Source organism: Pseudochaenichthys georgianus, chromosome 6 (genome assembly GCF_902827115.2).
Source record: "Pseudochaenichthys georgianus chromosome 6, fPseGeo1.2, whole genome shotgun sequence".
Lineage (NCBI taxonomy): Eukaryota > Metazoa > Chordata > Actinopteri > Perciformes > Channichthyidae > Pseudochaenichthys > Pseudochaenichthys georgianus.
Window position 1 is genome coordinate 28,440,504 of NC_047508.1, and position 13,410 is coordinate 28,453,913.

The following is a 13,410-nucleotide window of genomic DNA, read 5'->3' on the forward strand; positions in this document are numbered from 1 at the left end:
TCAACCTTAGTGGATAAGTGACACAAATCCTGCAAATAGTTTGGCAGATGTAGAACAGTTGGGGTATTGACAAAAGCAACATTTAACAAAGTGCAATGTAACTTATTCAATGATTTACGACCTAATGTACAGTATGAAGCTTGTGACTTGATTATCATGAAATTATATTGCATATTCATGGGTTTTAAATAAGGTTGAAACATTTGTATAAATATATATGCTGATCTTGAAATATAACATAAGCAAAAAAAGACGATGTAAATAACATTTTACTGTTGCTATAAAAGCACTTGCTTTGTCAAACGCGTCGTTGTGGACAGAGCTTGAGAGCTATCCAAGTAAAAAGGTAGTTGGCAGTGCACACTGAAAAGTAAGCAAAAACATTAAAATAAATCTTAAGTTGACCTCATTGACTTTTAACAAACTTTTGCATTTATGGTTTCTATCCATTAACTACCTCCCACATCTACTTGGCATTAGACTTGATTGTACTGGAGGCGGTGTGTGGGTGAGAAACTTGAATTTCACAATAACACCTGATGCTTCTGTCTTACTGGCAGCATCACATCATGAACCGTTAAAATACTCCTCAACTACCTGACTGTGCTGACTCTCAGCTATCACAACCTGACGCACCATGACAATTTGGACTTGTTGATATTTATGTTGCTATTCTCGCCTATCAGCTTTTCCTCACTCCTCTGGGTTCACACACAGTGTGCAGGCTGGGAGAGGATGTGTGTGCACTGGCTGCCACATTCACTAACTCCTATCTGTGGAAAGAGGCCCCCACTCACAGTCACCGGCTCACTCATGATGAGTTGTGCCTCAGCTTAAAAACTAGGAGCCATCCTCTTTTCTTTCCTCCTCTGCATCATTAAAGACACTCACACATATGCCAGCAAGCCTTAAAATACGATCACACCCAGGTAAAGAGCTGTGTTTCCATAGGACAAAGGTCCAAGACAAACATCTGTTAATGCAAGGGTAGCTCCTACACATACAACATCTCCCACGAATACAAGCACAAGACACACACACACACACACACACACACACACACACACACACACACACACACACACACACACACACACACACACACACACACACACACACACACACACACACACACACACACACACACACACACACACACACACACACACACACACACACACACACACACACACACACACACACACACACACACACACACACACACACACACACACACACACACACACACACACACACACACACACACACACACACACAGACAGAAGCCTGCACTCAGACTGGGTCTTTAATGACCCCCTTTACCTTGCGATAAAGACCTACTGGAGAGGGCGGAGGGCTGTTTCGTGTCTGCTCACACCCACTTTTCCCTTTAAAGAGAGACAACTAACAACAAACCCCACGCAGGCTTAGTCATAAAAAGTTTTTATACAATTATCTAACAGGGAAATGATAGAGTTATCCTGGCATCTTTTCAATAGGTAACCAGAACTGTGGCATACTCACATCAATGATTCATGAAGCCACGGCACCACACAGTTAATGAACACAGGGGTTGTCTCTATAACAGCCCCACTTGCGTTCGGACCCACTGAGCTGGAACAACAACTTCCTTCAGATGTAGGAACAAAGGTTTTCTTTAGGTGACAAATATTGATCCAGGAAGTGCCAGAAGAAAATCCAGAGAAACGACAGAGCTTAAAGCTGTAGTAGATGACAGCAGGTCCGCAGGTCCACACTCTCTGACACTGTGTCATACTACAGCCTGCCTCTGGCCGCACACACACTGAAGCTCCTCCCATCACACAGCCAGAGAGGGAGGGAGGGAGGAGAGGGGAGGGACATTTCATGATGATCTTGACTCATTTTTCGACTTTAGACAACAATGTGCAAGTTTCACTATTACTCATTTGAGAGTAGTGGAACAATTACATTTTATGGAATAGTTTACACATTGCAATTAGGAAAGGGCTTATGGCTGGGAAGCAATATAGACATTGACTTTATATGAGAAAACAGCAAAAATAAAGACTTTCATTTTCTTTTTATTATTTTAATTCTAGTTACAATAATATAATAGCAGGTTAGGGCTTTTTTCTTTTGATTCACATTGATTTTTAGTGTTAGCTTTTGGAAATGCGGAATTTTTTTGATTTCATTTCCACCTGTGCAAATAGATTTAACAAAACTAAACTTAAATGTGTTATTGTTGTTTCAGGTCACAAAACTGCAGATGCGCTTTTGAAAAATCAATCCCACCAAAGCAAAAGCAACTTTTTGAGCTTACACAAGGAAAACATTTTTGCATCATACCATGACTAAAGTCAGTATCATTATAGAACAAAGCTTTAGAGCACTTTTTTTTGCTCTTCATGGAGTTGTTTCCTTCTTACGGACTGCAGATGTTTGCCTCTCAGCCAGCTGCTTGCATCCATATAAAGACTGCCTTTAATGATTGTAATTACCAGTAACTTCAAGCTACCGGAAAACCAACAAAATGTTATATACCAAATCACAGTCATCAATTAACCGCTTTTTATGTATTTAATGTCTGTGAGAAGTTCGACATATTGAAAGTTCAACTCAAGGCTAGAATCAAATCTTATTATTTTAAGTGTATGTAAACTTATCACAATGGTAAACTTCAGATCTGCTATCAGATACTATTCACTTATTTACTAACATGTCAAATTCAATGATCCTCACCATGTCTTTTACTCTCTGAGGTGGTACCATTTAGTTTCGTATTACAACAATGTGTGCCTTCAAAATTACAATAATGTTGTATTATTTATAGTAACTGGAAATATAAAACCTAGAACTATACATGCTGACCGAGGTAAGTTTGCTACATTATTGTATATTTCAGGCTTTAACTATCATTCAAATATTATTTTTGATGGATCAAATTATACATCCTTTATGTGCCCATCATGGTACATCTGTGAAAAATGTTCTTGTAAATATAAATATGCGCTTTACCTGTGCTTTCAGTTTGAGCATCTTTTCATTTCCAGTAAAACAAGCAGTATATCCCCAATGTTGCAACACTGCCCCCCTGCTGGCATTACATACAACTAATGCTTTAATATTCTTTCAATGACAAATCCAGCAGAGAACTCGGATGGTGAAAAAGGGCCTACGTTTTTATAAACAATACACATTCAATTGGCAATGAAAACAGTTTTCAGGCTGTGACACTGAAAGTAGAATGGAATCTCGGAAGGAGCAGCTTCATGATATGGAATATTAAAAAGGGGGTAAGCGGCTCGCATTAACCTTATACTGCTCTTGATGTTTAATCAAAGGGAGTCTGTATTTCTTTGGTTACCAGTACCTTGATATAATTAAATCTCAATGATGTTATAAGATGTAAAACATGTATTCAAATAGCAATATAGAGAGAAAAGGAGAAATGAGTGTTTGAGTATGTTCCAATGAATGTACACCAAAAAGTGCTGTTAAAGTGTTACCAAATAACTTCACATGCCTTCTCCAAAAATAGAGAGAAGTGTAAGATAGAAGTGTTGAGACGGGGATGCCAATTTCTAAAATAGCAGATGCTAATTACATACTTTAGGCAACTGCTAAGGACGGAGGGAGACGCGATGCCAAGTTTGAGGTGTTGGGTTCCTGAATGTCGGCTCAGTGTTTCTGTGCAGAGTCAAGATTCCTCGCGGTTACCTGAGACGTACTTATGCCAGCACAAGGGTACTCAGTGGATGTCTTATTTACAGCCCATGTCATTCAGATATTCCCTTCCCTGTTGGACGGGGAACACACCTCTTGTTGAGCCGGACCATCTGCCACTGCCACCCAGATGACCTTTTGTAAACAATTCATAGAACATAGAGGAGTCCTGCAGCAGACGTCTAAACACGTGGCTCACACCAGTCAAACACACTGCCCTTGTTCATTGCTTGTGACCCTGTTGAGGTGGCTGTTCTTAAAGTGTCGCTTCTTATTGCCTCCATTCTCCCTATCTTTACACAAACTACAGCCGACTAGTCACAATTAAAAAAGAAAAGGAGAAATACTCTTTTATCGGAAATGATGGAAGGGGTCAATCAGAAATGTTAGATCTTAATCATACGCTATTTTTGTAAATCATTCATGGTTATCCGTACATATTAAGAGAGGTAAGACATTTTATACAGTGCTTAAAAATGTGGTTTGAAAGTGTCCAGAATTTTTTGTAATGAAAATGTAATTCAACCTTTTTATGCAATTATAAAGTGCTGAATAATATTCTGAAAAGACGGTTTTACTATTTTTATTTCTGTTGCAATATCCATATCATCTCAAATGTAAAAGGAAATGTTATTAGAGTAATTGATGATGATGTTATTTTGTACTGTATGGTGATCCAAGTCACATGATGACAACATGTATTTAATCACACTGGAAAAGCAGCCAAGACACCACCCTGATAAAGTCAAACATGTTTGGACCACATGAGAAAGTTGGGTTGTTCTGCTCAGGATGTTTCACACTCAGCTGGCAGAAGTGTTGACAGGTCATTCTATATAAATGAATAACAGTCTGGGATAAGCCCTCTTGTTTCACATATTAGCTTAATGGAAACAGAGCAGATAGCAGCACTCGGCTACTTAGAGTCAGCGAGGCCGACAGAAGGAAGCGCTGAAGACAACTGAGCAGCTCTGACACCAAACTCTCAGCTTCATGTTATCACTTCTGTGTTCAGCTGTTACTCTGTTTGACTGTGTCATCCAGACCAATCTAGGTATTACCGCAGCAATGTTTGTGTTAACACAGCACTGTCCAATGTGTTGAAACGCTGTTATTTTGTGATTCATGTGACATCTGACTGATAATAAACAACCTAGTTCCTTCTTCTTCTTTATCATATGAGCTCTTTATTATAAGGAACTGCCCATTTGATATCAGAATCAGAATCAGAAACAGGTTTATTACCAGGTAGGTTTACACGTACGAGGAATTTGACTTGGTGTCATGGTGCATAGAAACAAACACAGGTAGAGAACTAAATATACAAAATAGTTAAAAAATATAGTAAAATATAACAGTAGAGGGTACCAAGATCTTATTAGGTTTTCAGCTCTAAAAATCATTGTTTACAAGAAGTGAAAGATATTTAACCTTTTAGCAAAAATGCTGAAAGGCACTTAAGCATATGTTTATTACTTAGGTAAGCATCTGTTCATTGTAACAGGTAAAAAGAATCCCAGTAAGCAAACCATCTCTTAAGTTCTAAAAGCAAAATAGCTAAAAAAGTCATAACTACTCAGTCAAGGTCGCACCTTGTCCTCACAGCACTTATGTTTGTCCTTTGGCCTGATTTTTCAGCCTCAGCCTTAATGTGAAACCAGGACACTGTAAACACTTATCTTTCGTTATACGTATACAGTGATTGAATGTGAAACCCCTTTATATACAGTTCTGTAAAAGTTGGTATTGGGCAATGGCAAATTATATTGTCATCATGATGTGTTCAAATCTAATCCTGAGAAATGTCATTTATGATGATAAACTAAATACAGTGGTTTAAGGGACAAGTTTTCCTGGAGCCTTGTACGCCAGTTTATATTGTTTGCTGATCCGATAAATGATCCGAGCCATGACTAAGAACGAGGACCGGTCCTTAACCGGCATTTTGTAATCCATTGAACCCCTAGATTCAGACCTACCTAAATCATGGTATGTCTTTTAATTTTGATGAACAAAACCCTGAATTTACAATGAATAAGATACATGTTTAAGCTTAATTCAATTATTTGTAGTATAGGTGAATGAGTTCTCCAGGAAAGTACCATCTGAGGTGGCAGTGTGACCCACATTTGAGGTGAGTGACTCATGTTGGCATTGAGTGTGACTGGTTCAGCATGTTGGATGGTGTGTAATAGACCCAGCATATGATCAATCACGCTCTTGTCAGATGGGCTGCGGTATCTTTGTGAGATGATGAGGCTTTTCATCCTGAGCTCTGTCTGTTTGGGAAAAATGTAATCTGATGGCATGACTAGAGCAAAGGTTTGGTGGGATGAGTGCCCTCTGGCAGGGAGGTGATGCCAATGAACAATCCCTGGAGAGTGTGTATATGTGTGTGAGAGATAGAGCTTTACAGCCATCTACATGACTCACCCCTGGTCCTTTCATTAGACTGTTGCATACATGCTCATTTGCTCTATGTCCCCTTACTATCTCTAACTCACTAGTCTGAAACTGCATAAGTTCCCAGTATCACCAGTCACATGTCTGCTACATCATCATGCTGTGTGTGCAATTTATCACATCATGCCCTTTTCCAGGTGTGCTTGTTCTGCATGTGGTGGTTTTCCCCTCGGTCCTTCCTAATCTGTGTTATCTTTATAAAGAGGAATATGTTAGTGGTCAGTGTCTTTGACTGCCAAACTATTTATTGGATTAACGATTTGTCAGACCAGAGCCAATGGCACAGCTCCAAAGAAAGTGGGCCTGCTTGATATTCACCATACAGAGCAAGAGGAACAGCTCGATGCTCCTCAGGTGGCCCTCTATATCCGTGGCAGCAGCTCAACTTTCCTGGATTTATTACCTTAAATCCCCCTCCCCATGCAAGCGCCCCACTACCACATACAGCTACAAGCATGTCATCTGTGTAATAGAGAGGGAATTTAAATCAAGCAATTATTTATTTTTTAATTGGCAACAAATTTGATTCACCAGTCCAACAACGTCTATACACCTTATCAAAGCTTTTTTTCAGAGAGTAACATGGTGAGCAATATGACTGTGATATAATATTTCACTTATGGATAAATAATAAAAAAGTAAATATTGATAATTTATTATATTTGTAGGAAAAAACACTGTTCTCATATTTGAGAACTTTCTGGATTGGAGTAAACCTGAGGTAATTTAATATCTTGAGTGTTTTATAAGACAAAGCAATGCATTTAAGTCGCCAATGGCTCCAGGAATTTTGACGGGCATTTTTTTATTTTCTAATGTTTAATAAACCAAATGATTAAATTATTTAACAAAACATGTCAATTGTAAGTTGCAGGCCTATATGATACAATAATATATTACATATATGAGATACAAATCGACCATCACCACAGGAGATGTTCAAGCCACTATACCTGAAAAGATCTGACCAGATTCAACACTTTACACTTAAAGGTGGGGTAGGTACGTTTGAGAAACCGGCTCGACATACACCTTTTATTATATTCCATGGAATGCTCTTAACATCCTGATAGCAATGAATATCTAAAGTGCTTTGACAACAAATCCATAACAAAATGTCATCTGTGGAAGCCGTGGTACTGTAAAAAGCACGACCAATCATTTTAGTCGGCCCGGCTAAAATAACTGGATGGCCTACCTGCCTGTCAGCCTTCCATCTGTGCACTTATCTTGTGCCCTCATTGGTTATGTGCATGTTCGTGTGTGTTGGAGGAGGGGCTCTGTAAGGAAGTGACAGATTTTTTCCGGTTGTGTATTTTCAAATTCTAGCGCACTCGAGCTGGTTTCTTCAAAATTACCTACCCTACCTTTAACCTAGAAAATAAGTCATTTTGCAATTACTTTAGATCCCACAGCACATTTAACACAATTTATTACCTAGGTAGTTAGACCTTAAGGTCAAACACAATCTTGCCCAATGGGCAGTTTCATTCCTTTATAACACTTCACTGATGAGGGGACATTACTTCGTCCTCCTTGAGAATATCATGAAGGTAAAAAATAACAGCAGGAGATTTGCTTTCAGTTTCAGGCATACATTAATTACAGACATGCTGTGGCTGGATAGCCTATTTTTCAGCAATTGCAGAAGAATAATGGCCTCAAGGATAATATGCTGTGTCTGCTGAGTCCAACAAACCAATTACCTTCACTGTAAACATGACCCCTTCCCTATGGGGAAATCCTAAAAATGACCCTTAAAGTATCAAATGGTTTCTGTTGACTTAATCCAAGCTGGGACAAGAGAAATGTTATAGTCCTAATGTACTGAGGGACATGGATTTATGCGATGAGTGGATAGCATTAGACAAAAGGAAGTGGAAATGAGTGACGACTCAAACACAGGGAAAATCCTGAGGATGAATTAGTTATAAACCCATACATCAACATGTGGGGCAGACGAGCATGAAATATTAAGTTAGCATCTGATATAGAGCAAGAGTTAAGGTTAAACAACTCCTAAAAGAATCACCTGCTGTAGATTTACAAACAACCCTGTGTGGTCCTGTGCTAGAACTACACATCCCATCAAAAGACAATGACGAGGAAGAAAAAGAGTTTGACTAAGCATCTACGTAACGCACCGTAAAACCCCTACATTTCTGAAGCACTCAAAAAATCTGCATGCAGATAACACCCCCCGCATCCTTCAGCTCGTCTACATCACTGTCATTGTACACGCCCAGTTTTTTGGGGAAGTGTTCATTTGTTCCAGGGAAGTAAAATAATTATATACCTAATGAAAATCCATACTTTTTTCAAATAAAAAGTATAACAGAGCTAAAGGATTATCATAGAAGTGAATCAAAAAGAAGATTACTATAATCTCTAATGAAAGATGCACAGCAGATGAGAAATCACTTCACAACCAAAAAGGTAATTGCAGCTTTCACGACACATGCTGAATTACCCCTGAGCCAGCACGCGATCCGTCTCATCTTTACCATGGAAACCAACACCATACTACAGTTCATGCACACACACTGAGAGAGCAATTACCATGGCATCCAGCGCTGTGGCGGCAAGAAGCTTTCTGCAACCAGACCAATTGACTCCACTGGACACTCAGTCAAACCTCTGTCTATCACTCCCTATTACACTCCTCCTCTCTTCTACCTTCCTGCTCTCTTTTTTACAAAGAATGTTTTTTGTCATGAAACAGAATAATTACCTTTTATCAGCAGAGGACAGGGTCTTGCAGTTCCCAAAAGGAGCGGCTCTCTGTCGAGTGAGGACAGAGGAAAAGAAGCTCTGCAGGGATCCCGAGTGATGCCCAGGGATGCAGCTGAACCGGCACCGCACGCACGCATCCACCACCACTATCACCAATAGCGAGAGCAGCGGCAGCAGCAAAAATCGGAAGGGGAGGGGAATGAAATATAAAAAGACAGGAGAGGGGGTTGCTCTATCAGCAGCAGAAACATTACATCATAGGCTGGATGTGGAAGGGTGGGAGAGGAGTGGACGGAGAAAGGGAGGTGCTCCTTGTAGCTGCACTCTCTCTGTCACTGCTGAGCTTTTCAGTGCATGCACAAGTCCAAATTAAATATTTATGATCTGGTAACTGTAAAATGCCCTCAGTGGTTAGAGCCAGACATATGAAATAATTAGATCAACTGCTCTTAATTGTGTATGATCTCTGGGGTTTGGTGTCAGAATGGATATAATATGATGGGCTCTAAAATGTGGCTTATCCTTTTGAGGCGAAGGCTGTTTGTGTGTGTGTCCAGAAGAGCCCACAGAGTGTGTATTCTGTTTGGTAATTCAATTGCACACCATGTGCTTTTTTACCAGTACTCAAAAAGCATGTTGATATTCAACCTCTGAATAAGGTCATTGGAGATTCCTTGGGGCAGTGTTTGGATACAATTGTTTGGACAATGATTATATTTAGAATTGACTGTCACAATACATTTGGCAAAAGTGAAGATGCTGATGCTTTGAGCACATTTGGGTGACAGAGTCCGACCATAATGGGACGGATGTAACAGCTGCTTTTTCATCCAGTGGTCAGCCACCTCTACGCTGGAGACCCACAGACCACCACCACGGCCAACAATACCTACAATAATGGTTAGTCAGAACCACATGATCCCTATGCTTCCTAACACATGCCTACACACACCCGCAAGTATGAACAGTACATGGTGTCAAAAGGACACACATTCCTGAACTCAGCTGAACTAAAGACATTCAAACAGCAGTAAATACCACATGTTTTTCTGCCCGTTTTTGTGAGCGGAGTAAAATGTTCCTCCATCTCATTTGGACTTTCCCTCTTTCTAAGAGAAATGTGTTTTTATTTTTTCTCCTAGGTGTTAACAAAAACATATATTGTCTTTAAATATTACATATCTGGATTGTATTTAACAAAAATCCTATTGTTTAATATACTTTGTGATGCACCAAATGACTTTTTGGAAGAAAAAAAAAGATTCAAGAAATGAATTTCCTCCATATCGCCCAGCCCTGCCAGCGGGGCACCAAAGAGACAAACTGTGGCCGAGCTGTGACAAACAGTTCTGTAATGGATGAAAGTCTGAAACCCATCATGAATGTAATTACTGTGAAAAACTTGCTGTTATTACTCCTGATAATGATAATTATTCCATCTACAATGTATAATGTATTCAGTGGCACAGCAGTCGATGGATAAAGTAAACAGACTGTAATGCATTGTGTAAATGGACTGCAGATGTGTTCTCTCGTATAGTGTGACATCTGTCACAACCCAAACAATTTACACTAGCTATTAGATAAATGTGTTTCAAAAAAGATGTATGTTGTTCATAGCAAGCAATGTGTTTAAGTAAACAAAGAACATCTTACTCATCTGTATATTACTGTAGCTCTGTGTAAGTGTTAGTTCTACTGTGAGTCTAGTTCACACAGGTAAGCAGAGTCTAAATAAGCTTTTAAAACCCTCCTGTTATATTCGTTTTTTGTAACAGCAATAATATTCGTGGGTCAATTTGACCCAGTGCATGTTTAATTATCCAAAAATGACCAGAAGCCCCAAAATCCAGATTTTTTTTTTTTACATAGTTGTACCTTTTATTACTATCAATGAAATCAATATTTAGTGCAATTGTGTTATTCACCCCTCACAGATCATGATTCCATTAGAATAAGTCACTCGTTTTTCTCAAAACATATACATTCAAATAAATGTTTCTATTTTCTTTTTTACATTGGAAAAACCTTGATATAAAATACATTAGTTTTGCATAACATAACATGTTTTAAATTAATTTTAAAATGTTCCAACTTGTTTTACAATTGGTTGATGTTAATAAATAGAGACGAGACACCTCTTCTGCTCAGGGTCAAATTGACCCGTTCACTTAGAATCAAGCCAAATGAGTAATAAGGATTTGTATTGAAAGTATTTTATTCTAACAGCAATTAAGAGTGTGTGTGTGTGTAGGGTTGTGGTGTCTGTGAACATAAACTTGGAGGATTGAGGGACCCTGTTCTTGATCACCAGCATTTCGGCAAGGAGTTCCGTTCTGTTCTTTTGTACAGTTCCAACCATTGTTAGCTTTCTCTTCAGGAGCTCCTGACTCAGGTCGTGGGACGTGAAGAAATTGTCACCCTCATGCCCTGATTCTTCTCTGGGGCTCCTCCAACTGGCTTTCCAGTGTAAACCTGCAGGTTTAGTGCAGCTGGAGTTTGCATCACATGCTGCCCATATTTTCAAGCCATATTTTGCCGGTTTCGAAGGCATGTATTGCTTGAACGGGCAACGACCTCTGAATGCCAACAGCCTTTCATCCACTGTGACATTAGGTCCTGGGTTGTAGAGAAGTGGAAGCCGCTCTACCCACTTGTCCCACACTGTCCTTATAGCTGCCAGCTTGTCTCTCTCATGTCTGCCAGCTCTTGTGTCACAATTATCACTCTTGAGAAAATGTGGAAAGTCCCCAGAGACATTGTGGCTCGAAATATATTCCTGCCTGTGTCTGCGTCCCACAGGCTGGCTGTCGATTCATCCTTGGATTTGTAGACCCCAGCCAGGATGAGGAGACCCAAATACACATGTAAATGCATTTCATCCAGCTCCTTCCACTCCTCCCCATATACACGTCTCCCTTCCAGATTGGTCATATCCAGAACGAGAAAAGCTACGCTTTGCTCCCACAATGCAGTTTGGCGAAGCGTGACGTCACCCTATTCAAAGTGAATGGGCAGAAGCGTTGAAGGGTCAACGCCAGAGATATGCCGTGTGTAGGGGCCGTAACAAGTGCAGTGTGTATTTGTGTGTGTATTTGTGTGTTTGTGTGAGAGTAAAAAATAACAATGCATCACTTTTGAACCCTCTGACCCCTTCTAGCCTCCACTTTCACTGGTGTGTGTGTGTGTGTGTGTGTGTGTGTGTGTGTGTGTGTGTGTGTGCGTGTGTGTGTGTGTGTGTGCGTGTGTGTGTGTGTGTGTGTGTGTGTGTGTGTGTGTGTGTGTGTGTGTGTGTGTGTGTGTGTGTGTGTGTGTGTGTGTGTGTGTGTGTGTGTGTGTGTGTGTGTGTGTGTGTGTGTGTGTGTGTGTGTGTGTGTGTGTGTGTGTGTGTGTGTGTGTGTGTATTGCTGACCCCTTTTAGCATCCACTTTCACTGCCGGGTCAGATTGACCCGAATACCATCTCTGTGATATAGACATGTAAGGGGGGGTTCCAAATGCATGACATGAACCATTTTCATTTTACTTGTTTATTACACTAATTAAGGTAAGTAGAAGACGTTTCATACAAAAAAGATACTTGAAAGTATTTTTCGTAGATTTTCAAACTTTCAAACGGGTCAATTTGACCCTGAATGTAACAGGAGGGTTTTAAGAGAAGACGTTGGACAAGCTATGCAGGGTTCTGGTGAACATCCAGTCCAGACTCTAAACTAAAGCTGACAGGTCAGGAAGAAATACTGTTAAGAGCTTTGGAAGCTAGTTACCGATTAAATTAGCATCTTTAAAAGCTCCCCCTTACTTATTTATAATTGCCATGGGCTACAAATATATACAACAAAGAAAGAAAACAAAGTTATCGGTTTGTGCGAGTTTGCACAGTGACTCGGCACAAAGATCTGCCATTACAACTTGCAGATGTGACCTTCAGTAACAATTTCACAATACACTCAAATAGAAAGAGAGGAGATAAAGAAGCACTGTACTGTATGTGCGGCAACAACCTTAATAAGTGTGACAGTGAAAGAAGAAAATCAATCCAACTGCTCTTTTGTCCGTCTCTCTCGTTTTAAAGCGGAGCGTACAAGATTCCTCACATACCAAGTATTGTAGGTCGGCTGGAATGCTTTCTGTGTGATTTCCAGTGTGCGACAGTATTCAGTGGATGCTGCCTGAGGAAGGAGGATACCCAGAATGTAAACAGCACTCCAGATGGATCTGACCTTTGCTAACACAAATTGGCTGAACCCCTTATGGCCACAGGGGACAACAGCATTGAAATATTATTGCTGCAGCACACAGAGCATCATTCTACTTCCAATGAAAAGCCCATGAGCTGTTCTCTTTCACTTTTGCAAAGCAGTATAACAATACAATGACAGTATTGAGAGAAAAGAGAGTGACCTTGACTTGAGACCATAGTGCTGTGGAGGAACACAAAAAGTCATTTCTGTGGTAGCAAATATAAATTGTAGACGATATGATGAATGTAAGCACTATAGAACAA

General features: G+C 39.9%; 1 protein-coding gene across 2 annotated transcripts in view; it reads right to left on the reverse strand.

Moving 5' to 3' along the window:
- Positions 1 to 8,991, reverse strand: part of sema4ba (sema domain, immunoglobulin domain (Ig), transmembrane domain (TM) and short cytoplasmic domain, (semaphorin) 4Ba) — a 53,775-nt gene extending 44,784 nt beyond the window's left edge. Inside the window, exon 1 of one of the 2 annotated variants that reach the window (XM_034085178.1) lies at positions 8,903 to 8,991. The gene's annotated coding sequence lies outside the window, so the exon portion shown is untranslated. Of the gene's footprint in view, positions 1 to 1,524; positions 1,779 to 8,902 lie in introns of those variants that run through there. The other variant, XM_034085177.1, reaches the window with a different exon arrangement.
- Positions 8,992 to 13,410: the final 4,419 nt, after the last annotated feature.